The sequence below is a fragment of the Rhodamnia argentea genome, chromosome 10 (genome assembly GCF_020921035.1).
Source record: "Rhodamnia argentea isolate NSW1041297 chromosome 10, ASM2092103v1, whole genome shotgun sequence".
Lineage (NCBI taxonomy): Eukaryota > Viridiplantae > Streptophyta > Magnoliopsida > Myrtales > Myrtaceae > Rhodamnia > Rhodamnia argentea.
Genome location: NC_063159.1, coordinates 8,887,342 through 8,913,795, shown reverse-complemented (window position 1 = coordinate 8,913,795; position 26,454 = coordinate 8,887,342). Strand labels below are relative to the sequence as shown.

At 40.3% G+C, this 26,454-nt stretch overlaps 1 protein-coding gene across 1 annotated transcript in view; it reads left to right on the top strand.

Annotated features, from left to right (window-relative positions):
• Positions 1 to 26,454, top strand: part of LOC115739165 (sm-like protein LSM36B) — a 131,538-nt gene that overhangs the window by 69,982 nt on the left and 35,102 nt on the right. The gene's annotated exons all lie outside the window — the stretch shown is intronic.

Here is a 26,454-nt window from a genome sequence, read left to right as displayed (position 1 = left end):
CGATTCTCAAAAATTGGAATCGATTCCCGGACCGTTTTGAGCAGGAACCAATTTCCGACCCTGTTTTTCCGGTGGGCCGATTCGGGTTCCGGGTAAATCCGGTCTGGTTGCACACCCCTAGTCTAAAATGGATCATGTTTTAAAGAAAGGCCTGGAATGTCTTGTTTATTTCAAAAAAGGGTCTAATCTAAGGATATTTTAATCTTTTATCATTTTAATTTTTTTCTTTTATTTCTTTTATTTCTGTTTTCATTTTCATTTTCATTTTCATTTTTTATTTTCCCTTTTTCTTTCCCCCTCCCCCGGCAATAGCTAGGGACGCCTGAGCTAGCGTTGGGCGACCCTTGCCCGGGCCGGCGTCTGGCAAGGACTTTCCTCGCAAGATCCGGCGAGGCAACCCTCGCCGGACACCGGCCTCGCAGGCCCAGGCGAGGGCGAGGGCTACCTTTACTGGGTGTACTGGACAACACCAAGAAGTCGATCTTGAAGAGACCCAAAAGAGAGTCAAGATGAGGGTGCTTGATCTTGTTAAGTGCATCGAAGTAGCCGAGGTAGAGCCCAATGTCTGGTTCATGCCCTTTCACAGTGCTTGCTACGGTAGGCTTTTGGGGTCTTGGTCAAAGATGGTGGACCTCCTGCACTTTTGTGGCCACGCACTGAAGTTCGTCGAACAAGAATCATCAACAGTCGGGGCTGGGGCTGCTGCTTTGAGCGAGGCCCTAACTGAGCTTCACAGCGACCTCGAACTTTTCGGGGATCTCGCAAGCACTTCGCTGAAATGCTTCGAGGAGATCAACCCGATCAAAACCCTCGCCCAACGCCGGCCCAGGCTAGGGAAAGGGAAAGAAAAAAGAAAAAAATTTAAACGGTAAAAGACATAAATACTCTTTGGCTAGGCCCTTCTTTGAAACAAAAATAACACTTCAACCCCTTTTTTAAAATAAAATTCATTTTAAGCTCTTATTTGTAAAAATAAGAGCACTTTAGATTTTTATTTGAAATTTTTTCAAAGAATAATATAGTTGGATAATTTACTGCTAGTCAAATCAAACAAAAAGAAACTGTCCCTAAATGATTTAGCTCAAAAAAAATTGTAGGTATCATTTAATTTGAGTTGATAAAGTTTTTATTTTAATTTTTTTCGGGGCATATGATTACAAACTTCATTTTCATCTATTTAATGATGGTTTAGAGTGAAAAAACACGTCAAGAATGGAATCCCCATCTTACCTTGTGTGGCCAGATAGAGCCAAATCTACATTAGTTGGTTAGCCAGTAATTTCGCCATGTTACAGGGGATTGTTAATGTGAAACCTGAGACCATATTACGGAAGAATATTATATTCATCAATGGCAAGTGGGAGGAAGTATGCTGTTTGAGCACATGGCTAACAATTATTTAACATGAGAAGACTCAAATTGTCAGATTTTCTAATGTACACATGCATCGGTGTCATAAAACCCCATGGAAATGGAGATGGGCCACCACCACCACCACCAACCTACCCCCACCCAGACAACCCCAACAATCTCTCATTTGTTTAGGAAGAAAGAATACGAAGCAGTCCGAGCACGTGATGTGAAAGCAAGAGTGCATTATTGACTCGATATTATGGTCTTTGTCCTTTGATAAAGTGACGAAATGACCGTGCTTATCTTCTCGTTTTGTCAGTTGTATAAATATCGCAAATTCGAGTGCATTATGATGTGCTTACTCATGCGCAATTACATACGAATTGAACGGATCATACCCAGTGAGAAAGAGACCTAAAGGGATTGGATTTGTGTTGGACCCATATAATCAAAAGCATTGTCCCAGATTTAGACCAAAAATCTTCCTCTCCATTAGATTTTAATTAATCGCAGCCCATTTAATCAGCTTTAATGGTGAAAAACACAACCTCAAAATTTGAAAGGCATAAGTTACCATGATGTATTAATTATAGTCAGTATTGATTGAGAACTTTAGAAAAGCTACGGTTTTTAGTTTAGCTAAAAACTGTTTCAAACCTAGTTCTATCGGTCTAGCTCTCGGGTCGGTCTTCACTTGAAACCTGGAACAGATTCCAGGACCTGTTTTTCAAGCGGTCCAGTCCAGTCCAATTTCTAGGTAGAATTGATTCGGTGAAGGCATGTGAATGATATTTGTAAGTAGTCGTTGGAAAAACAGTAAGACATTTTTTTGCTCCTATGTCTAGGACTCAAACGGAAAAAAAAAAAATTAGAACTGAATTGGTATAACCGTAACAAAATGAATATTTTTTTTTTGTAATTTTCTCCTCCTTAAATTGATTTTAGGCACGCCGTCTATTTCAAGTAGCTATGAAAACCCATGAATTTCTTTATGTAGAGTTAAAGGTGAAAATATTAGTTCCTCCTAAATGCTCCTTAAAATCGGTGAATTTCACTATACTTGACTCGGATCAATTTGTTATTATTACATTTCTGGGCAAAGTGCACATGAATTATGTCGTAGAGTCCAACTTGAAAATGTAGGCTAATAATCACCCCCTGTTATAAAAGCCGAAAAAAAATGAAAAATGATGGGACATTGTTGAATCAGAAGAACAGGGAGTTGAGATAAAGACAGTCCGCGTGTGTAACGATTGACTAAACGCTAAAAACAGACATCGAATTTGACATTTTGATACCAAACTAAAAAGCAGAATACAAAAAACAAATTATGCAAATAAGTGGAGGAAAAATGGCCACATCAAATAATCCCTTAAGTTTCAAAATGGTTCCACCGAGGGTGTGAAAAGCAAAGGCAAAGCCATTTACGTCTTGCAAGGTCTCGGTCTTCCTGGAATTGATTGAAGTTTCTCTCCCATTATCACTTTATTGGCAAAGTCTTGGTCTTCTTGGAGCACGTTTCCTTCACTTCCCGGACAAAAAAGCACGTGATATCCAGTCAAGTCCATGGGGGATGTTTTCTAAATATTATGAAACAAGCACTTTTGGACAAAAAAGTTATCGATGTTTCTAACCTCTTATGTGCATCTATAAAAGTCTTGGTCTTCCTCGACTTTATAGTTTTATAGTTTTCTCTCTCAATTAGCCTTTTCTCACTTAGCTTCTACACAACCCTTGTTGTTCTTTCAGTGACTGATTCATCATTATTCGAATAACGGCTTCGGATGTAAGTATATCCTCATATTCGGATGATCTCTTCGGATGTTGTAGTTCCTCAAACGAAGTGTAACATGTCTTGTCGACAACTTAAACAGGCATAATAATAATAATAATAATAATAATAATAATAATACCTAATTCATTTTTAAAATATTCAAATAAGATCTTTTCGAGTGGTTGGTTAATAGATTAGCCAATTGATGTTTGGAAACAACAAACCGAATATTGACATCACCATTTTGCACATAATCATGAATAAAATGATGTGTTATTTCAATGTTTTTAGCTCGAGAATGAAGAATTCGATTATTAATTAGCTTGATTGCACTAGTGTTGTCACATCTGATCTCAACATGAACTCTCTCGGTCATCGCTTCAAAAATCCTTTATCCAACGAGAAACAACATTTACACACACGCCAAACATATTATGCACAAGAACATATTATCTAATTTGTAGTAGGTAAAGTAAAGCAACGTATTCAAGAGAGAACTACAAAATGCATACGAAACATTTATTTATTGGCAAACAATCTTGAAATATAGAATGCTTAAAAGGAAAACTTATCAGGCCCAAACACATCCTCTATAACTGTTTTGAAATTTGTATTGGGCCCACGTCATGCTAAATGGGCCTGCCTTTTGATAGACAAGAATGGCTACGTAGTTCTTTGAAAGGAAAAATCCGATATTACCCTTCTCATTTTTTTTTTTTTTGTTTAGCTCCTATCCGGGTTAGGCATCACTAGGGATCCAAACCGAACTGTCCCGTTGAAGTCCCTAGTTGTGTCCTGTGTCTATTTTTGATTTCTACATTTGGCTCCATGCAACCACACACAGCACGGAGGGGATTCCACTCTTGATGTGTTTATTCACTCCAAACCATCGTCGAATAGATAATACACAGAGAGATAGTTTCTTGTCACGTGCAACCCTAACAAAAGATGGGAACTTCCTCAACTAAAATTATTAGATGTTTTTTGTGCTAAATCATTTCAATGACTGGTTCTTCTGTCTAATCTGACTAGCATGCAATTTATCCGTCTAAATTCATCTTCATGCACTTAAACCTAATTTCTAGCTCCGGCAACAGTGGAATGAGAATTCAGAGAAGAGCGAAGGTCTCATTTTATTTTCATCTTTATTAAGGAAATGTTGTTGATTATGTATTTATTTTTCCGGCAGCGGAAAAGTGAGAATGGTCATTCTCGGTGTGCATCTTTGAGTCACTCTCCTGATCTTATTGCTTGAGTAGTCAAGCTTGGGCTACATCACATTGTCAGAGGGTCAAATATTTTTCAAGGAAAGGAAGATCAAAAGGTTCTTTTGGTTGAGCCCTTTTGTGCAAATGCTGAAGGACAAAGCCCATCTTGGACGAGCCCAGAAGTCTCATTCTAGGACTTTGGACATATACTCATAAACAAGCAAACAGAGAAATTGGCCCATGACAAGCTTCCGTGTCATTAAGACAACCCCTTTATATCGTAATCTTAGTGCAGGGCACCTTTTCCTAGAGCCCGACTAAAGAGGGAGGAGAATGGAATAGGTCAATACATGGAGGCAAAAAAAACAAATCGCATGAAGCAGGAGTAAAGACCACAGTGATTTATGCTAGTACTTTGTTCTGTTTATGAATCACAAGAGGGTCGCCCGTGTTTTGATACTTTGTTTACCCACAGCGTAAACCCCCGCGGATTTCCCTAAATCGATTGCGGGAGAGCGGTTGCGTCAAACAGAGTTCGGGACCAAACGAACCTTACCTATCAAGCTGAAGTAAACGAAGAAGAATTTTGCTTTCGTCATAAACTGTCAAAGTCATTTGTGACCCTACGCCATGCTGCAAAGGATGGGCAGTTAAGTTGGTTTTGCCATGTACATTGCGGTCTCGATGGAAGTCTCTGATGGGAACGGTAACGTAGGAAGAATGTTTTGTTCTTCGGATTAATTATTACTATAGGTTTTCACGTTGTTATTCAGACAAATAGCAAGGATATAAAACTCAAGCGCTTCTCCTCTATCGCCATACGTGTCACGGACTCAATGATGCCCCTAAAGAGACAATTCTCTGGTTGCTCCTCATTATTTTATTATCAGACTTTTCGAGATTTCTCTCTTAAGCAAGGATTTGTTTGTTATCTTCGTTGAACACTGCGTCGGCCGATATGATCTGGACAATGCCCGACACAACGGACACCACATTAGACTGATTAAGTAAAAGACACAGCATGTAGTCGAAAAGGATCTTGCTGAGTTCCCTTTCTTTTTTTTTCCGGCTGTGAATGGTTTCTCTTTATTGTACAGCATTTCAGTAGCAAGATGCCACTGTATCATATTGGCGTCATAATTTCCCTCGGTGACATACTTTAATAGATCGACCCCCTCTGGTCTACTCTCGAGAAACAAATCACCTCTGGCCTCAAACATCTTCCTCGCATATTCAGGATTAGCTGCACTCTGGGATTTACGTGTAATCTCCTTAAGGATAAAGATCCACAGCTCCTTTGGAAAGGGATTCCTGGACACGTGCTTTGTATTCTCAATTTTCCTACCACGGCCTTTGGTGTTTGGCCTACAACCATGATGGAAATAAGAGATGATCTCCTCAGTCGTATAGAATGGAAAATCGCAGATATAAGGAAAAGCAATGATGGCGCGGTGCTGGTCACGCTTGTACATCTATCTCGGACTCTTCTTGAAGCATTCGGAAAAAAGGTTGCAAGCAGAGATGGATTCTGACCACCTTCGAAATATTAACGGTATGTTTAAGACCATGTAAGTGACCTTGGCATTATTTAACTCGACCTCACATGTGGGGAATCGAGGCTTCCTTAATGTTTGGCCTTCGAATCGGAACCGAAAGCCGCAGCCTCTCTTTCTTTTCTTCTCTACGTGCTCCCCTGTTCTCCGTCTCCTCCCCTGTGCTCACTTGGATCCCTCTATCTGTATATATTTTTCTCTTTCTTCACTTTTTTGTTTTTTGTTTTTTTTTTCTGCTTTTGTTTCTTTTTGAAATGCCAGCTGGGCCACACAAGGAGGCGGACCCAGCTGGCAAGGACCAGTACCGGCATGTCCGCTGAGCCTACCCGAAGGTGGTCTCTTAATTATCTAACCCTCAATATAAATGCGTGGGCCATTGCATGCCACTGGTATCTCGATATAAAACCGAAAAGGACTAAGGTTTTTATTGAGATGATGAAATCAACAAGCAATTGACTGACGTTTCTTTCACCAAGTTACTAGATTGGCAATTGACACGAGAAATTTCGAAACTCCGATCACATGATGGTGCACGCGTTCGCATTTTCTTCACTGAAGCAATCCCATCGGCACACGTAGTAGCCTCTATTCCCACAATAACATGGTCCCCCGCCACACTGTCCATAAAATGGCGGACAACAACACACCGGCACTATCGGATACACCTGCACTATCGGGGGCGGGGGCGGGGGCGGGGGCGGGGTCGTGATCGGGGGCGGGGGCGGGGTCGGGGGCTTGTTGGGCAGGATCTTGACGCTCTGCACTGTCTTGCCACCCTTGCAGATGATCTTCTGCCGGATCTTCTCCGGGCTGCAGCACACGACGATGATCAACACCGCGTTCTGCTTCTCATCGTATGTTTGGTCTCGGATTTCTCTCGTTCACAAGTTAATTCATAAGCAAACTCAGTCGCATTAAACCAACACCAATGCAATAGTAATTACAAATCAAGAAATGACAGCAATTCGAAACAGAAAAGCGAGAGAGGAGAAAATATTAGGTGCGCCTGGAGTGCCACGTTATCTCTAAGACAGTCCATATAAAATTTGACACGTGTATAAATGGGCCCACTTTTCAGAATTTTTTAAACGCACTCTGCTCCGTTACCGTCTCCCTCTTTCCGCCGTACACCATTCACCATCATGAACCTCAAACACTCCAAACCAAAAACACAAAGTCCCCCTTCTCTTCTTCTTTTTCGAACCCTCTCAGCTTCGAGGCCAAGAAAATGTCAGGTTGTGGAAAGGGAGGCAAGGGGTTGGGAAAGGGCGTCGCAAAGAGTCACCAGAAAGTTTTGCGCAACAACATTTAGGGCATTACGCAACAGGCAATGCAGCTGCTGGCCAGTCATGGGAAAGTGAAGCGAATCAGCCCGCTGATCTACAGGGAGGCGCGGGTTACTGAAGAACTTCCTCGAAAACGTGATCCGCGATGCCGTGACCTACATGGAGGACGCTCCGCTGAAGACAGTGACCACCATGGGCATGGTTTTAGGAGGGTCTTTATGTATAGTTGGTGATGCAGTTGTAACTTATTCTGGGTTTTCTGTTTCAAAAAAGTGAATATGCGAAGTTTTTTGTTCAACGTACGATGGGATCTATTTTTGGTGAATAGAATCAGTTTTAAGTTCTTCGATTTCATTTTCTGCTTGTGTTTTGGGATGCTTCATAATGCCTGGATTCGAACAAGGTCGGATGCAGAGAGCGTATCTGTGAACTCGAACTCAGAACTGGAAGCAAAAGTTTGAGTTAATAAAACTCAGATTAGAGGAAGCAAAAATGGCGAGGGGTTGAAGGAGGAAGAAGAAAGAGCGTGAGGAGAGAGAGAACGGAAAAGATAAGGCAGCATTTAAATTTTCTGGAAAGTGGGGCCTCCCCTAACGGAGAAATGGGGAGAAATTAACGGAGCACAATGCGTTTAAAAATTCTGAAAAGTAGGTCCATCTATACACGTGTCAAATTTTGTATGGGCTGTTTTAGAGATGACGTGGCACTCGAGAGAGAGAGAGAGAGAGAGAGAGAGAGAGAGAGAGAGAGTCACCAGGAAATTCACAGAGAATTTTCTTGATCTTCTTGTAGCAGCGACCGCACTGCAGATCCACCTTTATCGACATTTTGGTCTCCTGCAACAAACAAGAACAACGCAAAAATCAATAAAGCTAATGTGTATCAAATGAATGCAGAGAAGAAAAACGCAGGAAGCGGGTATCGAGAGAGATGAGTTAGAGGAAAGAGGAGGAGGATCCACCTTCTCCTTCTCCACCATGGCTGTGGGAGAGACAAGGTCTGGAGAGCTCCAAGAAAAATGAGTGAATGGGGAGAGCGGTGAAGAAAGGAGCGAGAGATAATGGGGTGGATGAGAACAGGCTGGTTTAAGAAATAGAAAGCTCCCACCGTATTCAATACCTTCATCTGCTTCCTTAAGTAATTTGAGAAGAGTTTCTGTATTTGACCTAGAACAGTCGCATGGTGAGCAGGAGTCAACCAAAGAAGTGTAGGGCAACCCCGTAGTTTGGCGGAGGCAAAGGAACATGGAACTTGCCCGTACGTATGGTTGTTCCATTGTCACTGTCACGCTGAATACTAGGAGAGGCAATGCGTGGAACTCCTGACGTCAGTCAATTGCTTGTTGATTTCGTCATTGCTGCAAATCATGTGATGCGTCTTGTTGAAACAGAAAGAGATCATTTGGGAAAAAATGCAAATAAAAATTTGAAGTGCCTGATTTTATCAAATAAGGATCTAAAGTAAGGGTGAGCATGGATCGGGTGGGCCGAATCTAGATCTAGACCCTAAAATTGACCATGTTATAACTGGTTCCCCGTTTTTAGAATAGAGAACCAACCCTATTTGTCTTGGAACCTGTTTTGGAGCCGATCCCATTTTTTAGTCCGGTTCCAAGGTCTACCCAAGAACCTATTTTTTTTTAAATCAAAATAATATGAGTATCAATGAAATAAAAAATAAAAATTACAATCCACCAAAAGTAACAATCCAAAATATAATAATAGATAATATGACGAGATGGGAAGAAACATAAGACCGAGAGGAAGTGAGGACCGTAAGGCAACCAAAGGGCAAGCGACGCTAGACTGGACACTAGGGTTTCTTTTTTTTTTTTTAATAAGCAACTAAAAATCGGTTCTAAAATCGGTCATGGTGGGTCTACACCTAAAATCAGAAATTGGACCGGTTCAACCGGTTCTCAAAAATTGGAACAGATTCTCGGACCGTTTTGAGCAGGAACCGATTTCCGACCCTATTTTTTGGGTGGGCCGATCCGGGTTCCGGGCAAATCCGGTCTGGTTGCACACCCCTAGTCTAAAATAGATCATGTTTCAAAGAAAGGCTTGAAATGTCTTGTTTATTTCAAAAAAGGGCCTAATCGAAGGATAATTTTAATCTTTTGTCATTTTAATTTTTTTCTTTTATTTTTCTGTTTTCATTTTCATTTTCTTTTTCATTTTCTTTTTCTTTTTTTCTTTTCCCTTTGTCTTTCCCCCTCCCCCTGCAATAGCTAGGGATGCCCGAGCCAGCGTTGGGCGACCCTTGCCCAGGCCCGGCATCGGGCAAGGACTTTCCTCGCGAGATCCGGCGAGGCAACCCTCGCCGGACACCGGCCTCGCAGGCCCAGGCGAGGGCAAGGGCTACCTTTACTGGGTGTACTGGACAACACCAAGAAGTCAATCTTGAAGAGACCCAAAAGAGGGTCAAGATGAGGGTGCTTGATGTTGTTAAGTGCATCGAAGAAGCCGAGGTAGAGCCCAATGTCTGGTTCATGCCCTTTCACAGTGCTTGCTACGGTAGGCTTTTGGGGTCTTGGTAAAAGATGGGGGACCTCCCGCACTTTTGTGGCCATGCAGTGAAGCTCCTCGAACAAGAATCATCAACAGTCGGGGCCGTGGCTGCTGCTTTGAGAGAGGCCCTAAATAAGCTTCACAGCGACCTTGAACTTTTCGGGGATCTCGCGAGCATTTCGCTGAAATGCTTCGAGAAGATCAACTCGATCAAAACCCTCGCCGGACGCCGGCCCAGGCTGGGGAAGGGGAAAGAAAAAAGAAAAAAAGAAATAAATTAAAACGGTAAAAGACATAAATGCTCTTCGACTAAGTCCTTCTTTGAAATAAAAATAGCACTTCAGCCTCTTTTTTAAAATAAGATCCACTTTTGATTCTTATTTAAAAAAAATAAAAACACTTTAGGTCTTTATTTGAAATTTTTTCAAAGAATAATATAGTTGGATAATTTACTGCTAGTCAAATCAAACAGAAAGAAATTGTCACTAAATGATTTAGCTCAAAAAAAAAATTGTAGGTATCATTTAATTTGAGTTGATAAAGTTTTCATTTCAATTTTTGTCGGGGCATATGATTACAAATTGTCATTCTCATCTATTTGATGATGGTTTAGAGTGAAAAATCACATCAAGAATGGAATCCCCGTCTTACCTTGTGTGGCCAGATGGAGCCAAATCTATATTAGTATGCTGTTTGAGCTCATGGCTAACAATTATTCAACATGAAAAGACTCAAATTGTCAGATTTTCTAATGTACACATGCATCGGTGTCATAAAACCCCATGGAAATGGAGATGGGCTGCCGCCGACACCACCGACCTCCCCCCACCCAGACAACCTCGGCAATCTCTCATTTGTTTAGGAAGAAAGAATATGAAGCAGTCCGAGCACGTGACGTGAAAGCGAGCGGGCATTATTGGCTCGATATTATGGTCTTTCTACTTTCAAAAGAGACGAAATGGTCATGCTTATCTTCTTGTTTTGTCAGTTATATAAACACCGTAAACTCGCGTGCATTATGATATGCTTGCTCATACGCAATTACATAATAATTGAACGGATCATACCCAGTGAGAAAAAGAGATCTAAGGGGATTGGATTTGTGTTGGACCCATATAATCAAAAGCATTGTCCCGGATTTAGATCAGAAATCTTCCTCTCCATTATATTTTAATTAATCTCACCCCATTTAATCAATTTTAATGGTGAAAAACACAACCTCAAAATTTGAAAGGCATAAGTTACCATGATGTATTAATTATAGTCAGTATTGATTGAGAACTTTAGAAAAACTAGGGTTTTTAGTTTAGCTAAAAACTATTTCAAAACCAGTTCTATCAGTCTAGCTCCCAGGTGTGTCTTCACTTGAAATTCTGAACAGATTACAGGACATGTTTTTCAAGCGGTCTGGTCCAATCTAATTTCTAGGTAGAACTGATTCGGTGAAGGCATGTGAATGATATTTGTGTGAATATAAGTTGTAAGTAGTCGTTGGAAAAACAGTGAGACATGTTTTTGCTCCTATGTCTAGGACTCAAATAGAAAAAAAAAAAATTAGGACTGAATTGGTATAACCGTAACAAAATAAGTACTTTTTTATGGTAATTTTCCCCTCCTTAAACTGATTTAAGGCACGTCGTCTATTTCAAGTAGCTACGAAAACCCATGAATTTCTTTATGTAGAGTTAAAGGTGAAAATATTAGTTCCCCTGAAATGCTCCTTAAAATCGGTGAATTTCACTATACATGACTCGGATCAATTTGTTACTATTACTTTTCTGGGCAAAGTGCACAAGGATTATGTCGTAGAGTCCAACTAGAAAATGTAGGCTAATAATCACCCCCTATGTTATAAAAGCAGAAAAAAAAATGAAAAATGATGGGACATTGTTGAATCAGAAGAACAGGGAGTTGAGATAAAGACAATCCGCGTGTGTAACTTTTGACTAAACGCTAAAAACAGGCATCGAATTTGATATTTTGATACCAAACTAAAAAGCAGAATACAGAAAACAAATTATGCGAATAAGTGGAGGAAAAATGGCCACATCAAATAATCCCTTAAGTTTCAAAATGGTTCCACCGAGGGTGTGAAAAGCAAAGGCAAAGCCATTTACGTCTTGCAAGGTCTCGGTCTTCCTGGAATTGATTGAAGTATCTCTCCCATTATCACTTTATTGGCAAAGTCTTGGTCTTCTTGGAGCACGTTTCCTTCACTTCCCGGACAAAAAAGTACGTGATATCCAGTCAAGTCCATGGGGGATGTTTTCTAAATATTATGAAACAAGCACGTTTGGACAAAAAGTTACTGATATTTCTAACCTCTGACGTGCATCTATGAAAGTCTTGGTCTTCCTGGACTTTATAGTTTCATAGTTTTCTCTCTCAATTAGCCTTTTCTCACTTAGCGTCTACACAACCCTTGTTGTTCTTTCGGTGACTAATTCACCAATATTCGAATAACAGCTTCAGATGTAAGTATATCCTCTGATTCCAATGATCTCTTCAGATGTTGTAGTTCCTTAGACGAAGTGTAACATGTCTTGTCGACAACTTAAACAAGCATAATAATAATAATAATAATAATAATAATAATAATAATAATAATAATAATAACACCTAATTCATTTTTAAAATATTCAAATAAGATCTTTTCGAGTGGCTTGGTTAATAGATTAGCCAATTGATGTTTGGAAACAACAAACCGAATATTGATATCACCATTATGCACATGATCATGAATAAAATGATGTGTTATTTCAATGTTTTTAGCTCAAGAATGAAGAATTTGATTATTAATTAGTTTGATTGCACTAGTGTTGTCACATCCGATCTCAACACGAAAGTCTCTCAGTCGTCGCTTCAAAAATCCTTTATCCAACGAGAAACAACATTTACACACACGCCAAACATATTATGCACAAGAACATATTATCTAATTTGTAGTAGGTAAAGTCAAGCAACGTATTCAAGAGAGAACTACAAAATGCATACGAAACATTTATTTATTGGCAAACAATCTTGAAATATAGAAAGCTTAAAAGGAAAACTTATCAGGCCCAAACACATCCTCTATAACACTTTTGAAATTTGTATTGGGCCCACGTCATGCTAAATGGGCCTGCTTTTTGGTAGACAAGGATGGCTACGCAGTTCTTTTAAAGGAAAAATCCGATATTACCCTTCTCATTTTTTTTTTGTTTAGCTTCTATCCGGGTTAGGCATCACTAGGGATCCGAACCGAACCATCCCGTTGACGTCCCTAGTTGTGCCTTGTGTCTATTTTTGATTTCTACATTTGGCTCCATGCAACCACACTCAGCACGGGGGGGATTCCATTCTTGATGTGTTCATTCACTCCAAACCATCGTCAAGTAGATAATACACAGAGAGAGAGACAGTTTCTTGTCAAGTGCAACCCTAACAAAAGATGAGAACTTCCTCAACTAAAATTATTAGATGTTTGTTGCGCTAAATCATTTTAATGACTGGTTCTTTTGTTTGATCTGACTAGCATTCAATTTATCCGTCTAAATTCTTCTTCATGCACTTAAACCTAATTTCTAGCTCCAGCAACAGTGGAATGAGAATTCAGAGAAGAGAGAAGGTCTCATTTTATTTTCATATTTATTAAGGAAATGTTGTTGATTATGTATTTATTTTTCCGGCAGGCGGAAAAGTGAGAATGGTCATTCTCAGTGTGCATCTTTGAGTCACTCTCCTGATCTTATTGCTTGAGTAGTCAAGCTTGGGCCACACCACATTGTCAGAGGGTCAAATGTTCTTCAAGGAGGGGAAGATCAAAAGGCTCTTTTTGTTGAGCCCTTTTGCTGCAAATGCTGAAGGATAAAGCCCATCTTGCACGAGCCCAGAAGGCTCATTCTAGGGCTTTGGACAAATACTCATAAACAAGCAAACGGAGAAATTGGCCCATGACAAGTTTCCATGTCATTAAGACTAGGGGTGAGCAAAAAAGACCGCTTGGACCGGATCGGAACCGATGGTCCGGTTCCCGATTTTAGGGGGATCCGGTCCGGTTCCCGGTTCCAAGGCCTAGGACCGGACCGCCCGAACTGGACCGGTCCTTTTTTTTAATTTTTTTAAAAAAACAAACCTAATAAGAGCTATGCAACAACCATTTTTCTCAATGAATCTGGAAATAAAGTGTGTTTATCGATGTCCGGTATGCATCCAGTGAATGTTTGCATATAGAGTTCATTGAATAGTAAACGTGTAGGTTGTAAATTTGTAATAGAGTTTACTTGTGTGTGATTGATTGAAGAATTACGAAGTGTGCTTCCACTTTTTGGAATCGTGGACCGAAAACCCTTGGAACCGCCCGGGAACCGGACCGGACCGATGGTCCGGTCCGGTTCTCAGATTCGAGGGTGGCCGGTCCGATCCACGGTTCCGAAAAGTGGGAATCGAGACCACATGTCCGGTTTCCGATTTTTGATGGGAACCGGACCGGACCAGGAACCGCTCACTCCTAATTAAGACAATCCCTTTATATCGTAATCTTATTGGAGTAATCTGAGTGCAGGGCCACCTTTCCTAGAGCCCGACTAAAGAGGGAGGAGAATGGAATAGGTCGATAAAAAAAAAAATCGCATCAAGCAAGAGTAAAGACCACAGTGATTTATGCAAGTACTTTGTTCTGTTTATGAATCACAAGAGGGTAGCCTGTGTTTTGATACTTTGTTAACCCACAGCGTAAACCCCCACGGATTTCCCTAAATCGATTGCGGGAGAGCGGTTGCGTCAAACAGAGTTCGGGACCAAACGAACCTTACCTATCAAGCTGAAGTAAACGAAGAAGAATTTTGCTTTCGTCATAAACTGTCAAAGTCATTTGTGACCCTACGCCGTGCTGCAAAGAATGGGCAGTTAAGTTGGTTTTGCCATGTACATTGCGGTCTCGATGGAAGTCTCCGATGGGAATGGTAACGTAGGAAGAATGTTTTGTTCTTCGGATTAATTATTACTATAGATTTTCATGTTGTTATTTAGACAAATAGTAAGGATATAAAACTCAAGTGCTTCTCCTTTATCGCCATACGTGTCACGGATTCAATGATGCCCCTAAAGAGACAATTCTCTAGTTGCTCTTCATTATTTTATTATCAGACTTTTCGAGATTTCTCTCTTAAACAAGGATTTATTTGTTATCTTCGTTGAACACTGCGTCAGCCGATATGATCTAAACATAACGGGCACCACATTAGACTGATTAAGTAAAAGATATAGCACATAGTCGCAAAGGATCTTGCTGAGTTCCCTTTCTTTATTTCCGGCTGCGAATGGTTTCTCTTTATTGTACAGCATTTCAGTAGCAAGATGCCACTGTATCATACTGGCGTCATAATTTCCCTCGGTGACATACTTTAATAGATCGACCCCCTCTGGTCTACTCTCGAGAAACAAATCACCTCTAGTCTCAAACATCTTCCTCGCATATTCAGGATTAGCTGCACTCTGGGATTTACGTGTAATCTCCTTAAGGATAAAGATCCACAGCTCCTTTGGAAAGGGATTCTTGGACACGTGCTTTGTATTCTCAAATTACTCGCCCCGACGCTCTTAATACATGCCCAATTCAGGTTTGTAGACACAATCGAAATGTGCCAGCAACAGCCCAAGAAAACAAGAAGCTCTTCACCTCGATGCATCTACGGGCCACTAGGGCCGGTGAAAGTCGACCCGAGACACCTCGATGCCACAATACACAAAGAAAGGCACACAAAATGCCTCCTATCCTGCATGCATCGGCCAGTCCTATCGACCTTTGACATTGTCAATACAATAAAGGTCCTGTTCGTGCTAATGTGACTCACCTTAATCTTCTCCTTCACTGGCCCTCTTCGACATTGTGAATCTCTTCAAAAGAGAGAATAAAATTTGGATCTTGGGGAGCCGTTAATGTGAGAGTCCTTAATTGAATTCGATATAATAGAATCAGTCCCAAACGGAAATTACGCCATAACAGACTCTAGAAATGGTCATATTTTTGTTCACAGCAGACTTATTCAGTGAGTGAGAAACAGACACCCTCCATCATCGCCATCATGGTCGCTGCAAGCCGCCTATCTAAACTGGTGTTAATCACTATAGAGAGCCTCCATCGCCCTCCCGATACCTTCAGTCAAATTTTCATTTGTTTGCTCCGGTCATGATGCGGTTGTGCGTGTGAGTACTGAAGGATTGGTAGTTGAGATGGTGGCCCACAGAAGAAGTCCGGCGACGGCCAGAGGTAGTGGGTACGGATGCTTCTGGCTTAGCAGATAGAGGATTCAACATTGATCTTGCATGCATTTGTTTAGAAAAGATGAATACTGAGTAAGTTTGTTCGATTCTGTGAAGAACAAAAGAAGAAGAAGAAGAAGAGAGAGAGAGAGAGAGTACCAAAAATAATAGAAGAGAGATAATAGAAAATGGGCTTTTTATTTTTTTCATTTTTTCAAGTTTTAGTACATGGTTACGATTTAGGTGCCCCTATAGTGGTGAAAAAAAAAAAGATATTTTCTTCTCTGAACTTTGGCAGATATAAGAGTGATGAGCAGAACAGTAATACACATGAAGGAACTGAAGATATCAAACATGCAGGTCGAGGTCTTGACGTCGATGGATCCTCAATGTGTTATCGCCCCTCGGATCGTTGATGGCAAGGTGGATCTCGGACTGGATCGACTGCTCCTATACAATCGCCTTGGCAGGGACCGTCTTTTTCACCGGGAGCATGACGTAGTTGCAGGCAAAGCCCATGAGAAGGCGCCCGGCAGAAAAGATGGCCCCCGCCAACACGATCGTGTAGCGGCGGCCAATCTGGTCGGATGTCCGCCCTGCCATCATCGACCTGAGGAGCGATAACACGTTAGCAATCCACACCAGGACCTCAACCTGCATGTGGGATATCTTCAGCTCATTTATCTATATTATGCTCCACTCATCACTCCTATATTTGCTAAAGTACAGAAAAAAAAATCTTATTTATCATCATGATGCTCCCACGTAAGTAAATCGTATTATATACAAGAAATTGAAAATAAAAAAAAAACCACATCAATGCATTCTTGAGCCCTGGGCACCCCTCAGGATTGGCCCGGTGCTTGTCGAATGAACCGAATAAGACTGAACGCTCGCTGTCCATGGTCTGGACAGCGGCGCACGGCGCTCAAACGGCTTGCAAAAATTGCACAACACGAGTCAAAATGACGAGGAATCGACATGGACTAATTACAACGCATACTTACACTAACACATGACCATGGATGATCGCAATAACATTTAAATGAAGTCAAAACAGCTGGAACGGTACAGAGCGGCCTATATGGTGTGACATAAGACGTAAAAACCCCTAAATGCAAAGGGAAGCCATCAAAGGCCGTCCCTAACATTCGCAAGCGATAAACAGGAAGATAAATAGCAAACGAAAGGTGACTCCCTTCTCGCAACTATACACAATAACTATCAACAACTGCTAATTTGGAATGGCATCATTCATGATCTCTATCAGTACAAGCAGACACATACAAAGCTTACTACAAGAAATGAAATGAATATCAATTCCCGGCACTAGTCACGACGATACTCAACTGCTAATTTCTAATTACTATCAAATCCCAGTGAGATTGACTCGAGGATGAAAAATAGGATGGCTGAAACAACCGAAATGAGCCATCAACAACCAAACAAAGGCAAGGAGCTCTCCACCTTCGCTCAGCACCTTCATATGTGCCTCGCCCTTAATATGGATTGCCGCATACGACAGTATCTCAACCCACACTCCGCTCATCACCTCCCACTTCTTTTCCTTGAGCACTTCCATGCCTCGAGCCAACTGGAGCGCCCTACTTAGCGTCCTCGAACGGATGCTCTCGGGAGGAACTTTGAACAATGACTCGCATAGCCCCATCACATCATTGCTGCCCTCGAAAATGTTATTTAGCTGGAGCAATGTCCTCCCCGAGGTCACTTGGGCAATGCCAGCCACAGCAGACACCACATCAGACTGATTAACTACAAGATAAAACATGTAGTCGGAGAGTATCTTGCTGTATTCCATTTCGTCATTTCTAGCGTTGGGACTCATCAATTGTTTCTCCCTGTTGTACCACATTTCGGTCGCAAGATGCCACAATATGATACTGGTGTCGTAATTAGTCTCCGTGATATACTCTAAAAGATGGCTGGAATCACCTCTACTCCCGAGAAACAGATCACCTTTTGCCTCAAATATTTTCCTGACCTCGTGCGGATCATCCGTGTTCTTGGATTTTGCCCTCACCTCCTTGAAGATAAAGATCCATAGTTTCAGAATAAAGGGATTCTTGGATAAGTGCTTGGTGTTTGCAACCATTGCTTGTGAACCATAGGCAGCAAACCCTGAACCACAGCCTCCGGCTTGACGGACAAAAGAGATTATCTCCTCAGCCATATAAAATGGAAAAACGCCGATAGCGATACAACGGATGATGTCCCAATGTCGATCGCGCTTATACATCTTTCTCGGGCTCTTCCCAAATTTCTCAGATAAAAGGTTGCAAGCAGAGATGGTTTCTGACCACCTTCGAAATCTTAACGGTGTATCTAAGACCTTGTAAGTAACATTGGTATTAGGCTCTAATTCACAAGTGGCGAATCGGGGCTCCCTCAGGTGATCCGTGGCGGATAACCACTTGCGGATAATTAAACGTAATATGGACGGTTGTATCTGGTCACACTTGAATGTGGCAACAGTCCAATCGGAGAAAACAAGCATGTACAGAGCTATCACGTCAAGAATAAGCCCTCCGAGAAGAAGGGAATAAGTAATTTTCACATCGAGTTCGAGCAGCCAATGTTTCTTCAAGTGATTGAACAGGATGAAAGCCGTCACATTGGCAGCAAAGGCTATGAAGCGGAAAATGTTACTCCACATGGAACGTATTGCTAATGCCTTTGTGTATAGCACCTCGTAAATGAATTGGAGTTCAATTGATATCAGCCTCAACGCATCCACCGCAGAAACTTTGTGGAAATATTCGCGGTTCATTTTACGTTGTTGATCCGTGAAGATGAGATTTGTGAGAAAGACCTTAAAGATTTGAAAGTAATAAGCACGCTTCACCACAATGCTCTCGGCAAGCTTGGCTTCTTCTCCATTAGAATATTCCTCCCCTAGACCTGTGAATTCTTCAAGTGACTTGTCAAATGCATCATTAGAAGCGTTGAGCTGTGAGAGAACTTGTTTCCTAAGCTTTGGGAGACTTGAGAGATTAAGTGCCATTATCCTCTCCGTATTCTTCATTACTCCGATAAGAAAAACCAGGATTGTTGGCATCGCCAACGATTTGTCGGTGGGAAATATCTGCCCAAAGACATAGATGGCAGCACCGACTTGGAAGATGAGACTAAGCAGGTGCCGTTGCCAAAGTGAACTGTCCTCCACAGAGAAGGCGGTGATGGTATCCGGACCGCCAAGATGTAACAAGAGAAATGAGGCCCAAAACGCCTGAAGTGCTCCGTCTACTTGAGCCGCATGTGCCAAAGAATTGCCTTGGTTGTGAGAGATGAGCCCAATCGTGAATGCAGCTATCCAGTCAGCCATCAAATAAGCCAATCACACGAGGAAAAAGATTGACTCCTTTGATGCTTTCTTTCTAAGGGATGCAAATAGAATGAGAAAGATCTGAAGAAAAAGACTCAGTATAACGAAGCCTCGAATGTTCCATTTATTCCACAGATCCCCAATGGAGCGAAATGCCATGTTGTTGCTTAGTGCATGGAACTGTTGGGGGAGAAACGGGCAGCACCTTGCCATAAACTAAGACAATCCTGAATCAAAATCGATTTAACCCCAGCAACAATCAACAATATATCTAGCAAAACAACCTCGCAACTAGTGAATATGATACTGGAATGATAAGGAAACAAAGGTCACAATGACACCAAGAATTTTCGTGGAAAACTCAAGAAAAATCGTGGACAGCCCAAAAACTTCTACTAATAAGAAAGAATAGTAAGATGCACAAGGAGTTTCTCTCTAGTCACACACTAGAGCCTCAACATCAACAATACAAGATCATTTCATCACTACAAACGTTGAACGATAAAACAAGATCAGAAAACTCTAACCGTGATTGGAGAATTTGAAGAATCTCAACAAAAGAAACCGATCAATCCGTAGCCCTCGGCCTCATGAACAACATATTAAAATTTGAGCCTATTCCGACAACGTTTAGCCTTGGCATCAGGACCGAAAGCCGCCACCCTCTCTTTCTTTTCTTCTCTACGTGCTCCCCTGTTCTCTGTCTCCTCCCCTGTTCTCTCTTGGATCATTTGCTAATCTGAATGAAATAAACCCTATATCTATATTTTTTTCTCTATCTTCCATGGAAATGGGAAGGTAAAGTTAACTTCAGCGGGCACACTGACTCCAAGCAGGAAGCAGCCCCTCACTTTTTTATTTTTTTGGCTTTTGTTTCTTTTATTTTGTTTCCTTTTGAAATGCCAGCTTGGCCCCACAACGAGGCGGACCCAGCCAACAAGGACCAATACCAGGAAACGTACATAATAGAGTTTGAAATGGTTCCTTACACAGGCCGGTGCGTGTACGCTGAGCCTAGCCGAAGGTGGTCTCTTAATTATCTAACAGTCAATATAAATACTTGGGCCATTGCATACCACTGGCATCTCAATATAAAACGGAGCTGTAATTCATGTGATGCGTCTTATTGAAACATAAAGAGATGTTAATTTCTCGAGGATATTGTTTGACATGATTCATGAAAATTAGGGAAAAATGATCGAAAGGTCCTAAGCGGGTTGCACTTTTGCCAATTCGGTCTTAAACCTTTTAAAATTTTTCTAATTCACTTTTATTTTATTTTTTTCATTTATATCGATTCAGGTCATCTGGCCAATTTTGGCCTGCTGGTGTTGATGTGGATGCCGGCCCGATGTTGACGTGGACATCGACACTAACGTGAACAATTATTAATAAAAATTTAATATTTTTTGTATTTTTTTTCCTCTCTTTCTCAGCCAGTCAACTGAAGATAGCGGGTGAGGGATTGTTGGCAGTAAATTGACTTCGGGAGAGAACGTTAGACATTAATGAATTTATCCAATGGTATTGAACCCATTAGTTGATTGATTGGCCCATTCCTTTTTTCTTTTATCTCTTTCCTTTTTCTTTTCCTTTCTTCTTCCTAGCCGATCGCCGGTGGCGAGTGGCCAGAGGCTAGGGCCAGTGAGATCGACCTTGCGGGCCTCAGGCAAAGCTCATCCCCGCTGGTGCTTAGCCTTGCCATGGCGAGCTTGAAAATCGTAGAATTGATGATTCAATATGACGAAAATGACACGTGGATGGCACATCGGACAAAAATGACAACATTTGGACAGAAAATTAAGCGCATGCAAATTTGGGACTAACCTAAAATTTGACATTTTTTTATAAAATTACGCCGAAACAAACTTATAGAATCCTTAAAGTAATAACTTATTCGATTGTACACGAAAGGCTTTACTATTTCCTTTCCCAAATTCGAAATCAAGTAGGTGTTTCAAGCTTCCAAAAATGATGGAAACTTGTATAGGACATTCTAGTAGTTTTCTTTGATCTTGGGTGTTTACTATAAAATATTCTTGAATTGCGAGAGCCATAAGAGAATAAACATGCGAAATAATACTGAGTGCCGTATTTATTTATTTTTCCCTCAAACCTTCATTTGAGATCATTTTAGATAAAGAAAAGAAATACGGCAGAGATTTAGTTGTTCTTCTTGTCATTTTTTAAGTTTTTATGTGAATAATTCTGAAATCGCTATTAGTAGCTTAGAGAATTATGTTTACGGTTAATACACCGGTAAAAAAGAAATCTCCATCCAAAGTGAGTATTACATGTAGGGAACTTACCCTTTTTTTTTTTTCATTGGAATAGGAAATTTAATTGATTTAGAAGTTGTTTGGTACTTTTCCCGCTAATGAGGGTCGCAACCCAGGCTAACGGTAGGCGGGGGCTTATAGGCCGCCCCAAATATGGGCAAGGGCTGGCTGGTTCGTAGCCAATGAGGCCACGATGGCCTCGTCGAGTGGCCAGCTACTGGAAACGAAAAAAGAAAGGAAAAGAACAGTTCATACATTTTTAAATAATATTGCAAAAATAATCCACATTAGCATTGGCTGGGCCACGTAGAATGATCGACGTCCATAGCAGCAATTTCAAGCTAAAATTGGGACTACATTGGCAAATCGTTAAAAATTTTAGGATTAAATTGGTCAAATTGAAAAGTTTTTTTCGAAAAAAAATTGAAAAGTTTAGAACTGAATTGGTATCGATAAGATAGGTTTATGACCTTTTTTTTTTTCTTGTAGTTATTCCTTATGTGGCTGCTTTTCTATATGCGCTTCTCTACATCATCCATACATATTCGGCTAATTTATTAATCATGTCATATCTTTAAAAAGCCAACATGACACTTTTACTAAATGAGTCGAACAGCACGATACATTTAAGATGTAAACCCATACAAAAATATGTTCAAATGTGTAATAGTGTGCCTAAATGCATCTAACCAGATCGCATTGACCCAGGTGATAGGTGAACTCATTTAACTAATCCTGTCTTCGCGTGTAGTAGACAGATTGAAAAGGTTAATTAGCAAAGAAATCGTTTGTTTATTTGTGTATAAAAAGCTAAACCGTTTAAGCTCAATATGAATATGCTTATAATAATATGTCATTTTCACATTAAGTAAACGAGGGCCTAATTCCATAAAGCAACCAAAATTACTTCCAATTTCAAATCTGCCCCACTTTTTTTTTTTTTTGTTCTAAAAATAATTCGCCAAATTTTGCTCTAGTCCTATATTTACCTGTACGTCCATGATTTTTTCAGAATTATCAAAATTGGAGTCAATTAGATGTTCATTATGAGAATGTGGGTCTTCTTAAATACTCTCATATTCACACAAAATAATAGTAACCTCCTGATGTTGATAATGTTGAAGAAACCAATGGCAGTTTTTGGATATAGGGTTAACAGGGATAAATTTGGACTAAAGCGAAAGTTAATATTTTTTAATACAAAAGATAATTTAAAATCGAATTACATAAAGTTATGAGTTTTTAATTATTAGGTTTGTTAATTAGTGGTGTCAAAGATTGGCCATTCAGCAAAGTGACGCTAAAATCCTTGACCTGACTCTTTTTCTTTAACTTGGACCCACTTCATATTCTTTTTTTCTTTTTGTCTTTTTTCTTTAACTTTGATTCGTTGATATTCGTTTTCTTTTTTTTAGTTTTTCTTTCTTTCTTTTTTATAACTTAGACCCATTCATGTCCTTTCTTTTCCCCTTCTCTCGCAATGCTCTTAACTTGCACGAGATTACGTGATTCGAGAGTCACGTTTTTCCCTTTTCAAAAACATTTTGGCAGGACTTTGTGAGTCACGTTGGTGTCCTAAAGTTGATGCACAAGTCGTGGCTCTTTATTCCAAAATAAACTTACTGAATAATTAAATCAATAGCTTATGCGATTGTACCTTAAAATCATTTACCCATTCCTTGCAAAATTTTTGGAATCAGGTAGGTGTTTTAACCTGTGGAAAAGGCTGGAACATGGTACAAGACATTCTGGTATGCTTTCGTGGATTTCTGATGTTTAAAACATTGAGAGTTCTTGAATTTTGAGTGAATTTAGTTCAAATGACTAATGGAACAATCGTTTTGCAAGCGCTGGAAAATGGTACAGGACATTCTAGTATGCTTTCATAGATTTCTGATGTTTAAAACATTAAGAGTTCTTGGATTTTGAGTGAATTTAGTACAAATGACTAATCAAACAATCGTTTTGCAAACCTTGGGTTATTTAACGGGATTCCAACGAGAAGTGTATATCATCATATTGAGATGGCTACTTATTTGTTTTGTCAAAAGACTACTCCATTAAAAAAATCCAAAAAGGTTGAAGAATCGTAAACCAACCATTCCGCAAATAAATTGGAGCTCAATATAGATCTAACTCGAGTTTGGTTTAACTACTGGTAGGTAAATTTAGATATTTGCAATGACTCGTGTATCTACAAAAGTGAAGACGCGATTCAGTTATTAATTGTTAAACGCGATCATTATTATGTACATGGCAAGATAATTCAATGTCCTTTCACTCAATTATGAGCTTGATTCAAGCAATGACAAAATCCCACTAAAAAGTTTAATTTAGCCAAAGAAATGGACAAAAGAAAACTTGCCTTGATATAAGCCAAAGCCAAATTGGAGTTATTATAAAGTGGGACGCTCCAAGAAGGGATCTCCCACAAATAGCAAGTGGCGACAGGTTTTCCCACAAGCCAGGAATCTCTCTTTATCTTTCTTTCTATTTACCGATAATTGAATTCTTCGACCTGAAATTGTTCCCTTACTTTATTTACTTTTTTAGTAGACAAGATTAAATGTTATACAATTAAAGTTCATAGAAACATCAAGTTTGTCTGTTAAGATTGCGTGAACTCAATAAGCTTTGTCCATATGAAGAACAAAATATTTTTGTCTTCTCTATCATCACTCTTTTGCCTTTTGTCCATGTAGGGCAAAGTATTGTCCTTCTTCTTTTTCCTCAGCTTTTTCCTTCTTTATATGTAGATATATAATTTAAAAGAATTGAAAATTCCTAGTAAAGATTATTGGTCTTTGGTAGGGGTGAGCAAATCGGACCACCCGAACCGGGACCGCTCGGACCGAACTGGGACCGGTGGTCCGGTTCCCGGTTCTAGAGGGAACGGTCCGGTTCCCGGTTCTAGGGTCCTAAGACCGGACCGCCCCGGACCGGACGGATCGAATTATTTTCTAGGTCATGCAGACGTGACTCGAACTAGAGAGCGGACGACCAAAATTTCAACAATGGGAAGTATAACACACAAAGTTCCACAGACAACCATCGAGCAAGGCTTATTCTAAATCAAACCTGAAGCTTTTTCACCACCCACAAGGGCGACAATACCGGACTGGTCTCAAAATCCACACCATCGATTTGCTGATCCTCCATAGCAGAGTGTTGTAGGTTCACCTTCTTTGTGGGATAAACCTTGACTCGCCACACCTTGAACGTCGAATCATGTGCTCCATGTTAGGAATGGTGTTTTTTTATTTTTTATTTTTGGCATGTGTCCGGTCCAATGGAACCGCCCGGGAACCGGACCGGACCGGTGGTCCGATTCCCGGTTCCGGAAAATTAAGAACCGAGACTACCAGTCCGGTTCTCGGTTCTTGAGGGGAATCGGACCGGACCGGACCGGGGACCGATCACCCCTAGTCTTTGGCTTGTTTACTGGTATCTCATGCCTTAAATGGCAGAAGAAAAGTATCTTATGTGTTGACGATGCTTAAATTGCTTTGTGCAGGTTCGTGTTTTATCGTCAAATCGTTCCTATCTCCATTCTACTTGTGCCGCCATCTATAATTACCACCTGAGTTTCAAAATATCAAACTTCAATCTATGGTTTAGTGAGTGGTACCACATCTAACAAGACACTTACTATTAATAAAAAAAAAAAAGAGATACAATCTAACAAGCCATATGAGTGTGCTTGTGAAGGATAATAAGGTGTCGCAACCCTCCCAAGGTGAACCCGAAGAAGTTTGACGGATTGCCAAGTGAGCGTGACTAACCCTGTTGCGAGGTGGCACTTGCGCTTAGCAAGGTATCCCAATCGCAACTTGCTTTCCTCAAGTTATTTATGAAATTATGTTTTTCTTTAGAGTCACCACTAACTTATTACAGGTCAATTAAAGCCCGCGCAAAACACAGTAGCTTGTTTTACTTTTACAAATTAGAGATTCGGATAGATAACTTTTTTTATGTGAAGGTACGGGGACTTGATTACAATAGAAATTGTCTAACGGCCGAGATTTGTACCTTCTCTCTTAGTGGGGAAAACATTTCATGTGATATTTTTCTTCATTTGTATATTTTTCAAAACACGTAAACCTAAATTATCATCCGAGGAGAAGTCATATGAAAAAAATTGAACAAAGTAATAAACAAACAAATTACGAAGATGTAATCACAAACAGTACCGTAAGTAGCTCTTTTACCCAAAAAAAAAAAAAAAAGCGGCACCGTAAGTAGAAGCCAAACCATATCGGGCAAAAAAATAACAACTCCTTGCTATTAAGGCCCGGACAGGACTACCGTAAGCTAATACCCAAAAAAAAAAAAAAAATTACATGACGGTCACACTGTGCATGATAGTATGACAATGTTATGTGTAACACAAAAAATATCACAACTTTTTTTTTAATGTTATGTGCCGAAGGCATTGGATGGTCAGCCTAGCAAAGCCAAAAAAAATGTGCAATCAATCTAGTTTTAATTAAGGAATGTAAATGTTTCTAAGCTACATGATGACGTTGCCGCATCAACCAAAATGAAATTCCACTACGCATAAATTTAACTTGGCCCTAAAAATGCTATTTCTAACCAAATGCCTCTTCGATTTTTTCATCCTTTTATTTATTTATTTGTTTTTCTTTTTCATTTCTATCCATGATAAACAAGGGGAAAAGTACATTAGAAGTGCTATAACTTTTGTATGACGTTCACTTGAGTATCATAACTTTGAAAATGTTCACTTAAGTACCATAACTTTAAAAAATCGTTCACTTGAGTGCCATGTTAACGTGAACGCTGGAAAAGCTGATGTGGCAGCCGGAAAACCGACGTGGCACGCCGGAAAGTTGACGTGGCACGTCGGAAAAGTTACTGTAGCACTTAAGTGAACGATTTTGCTCC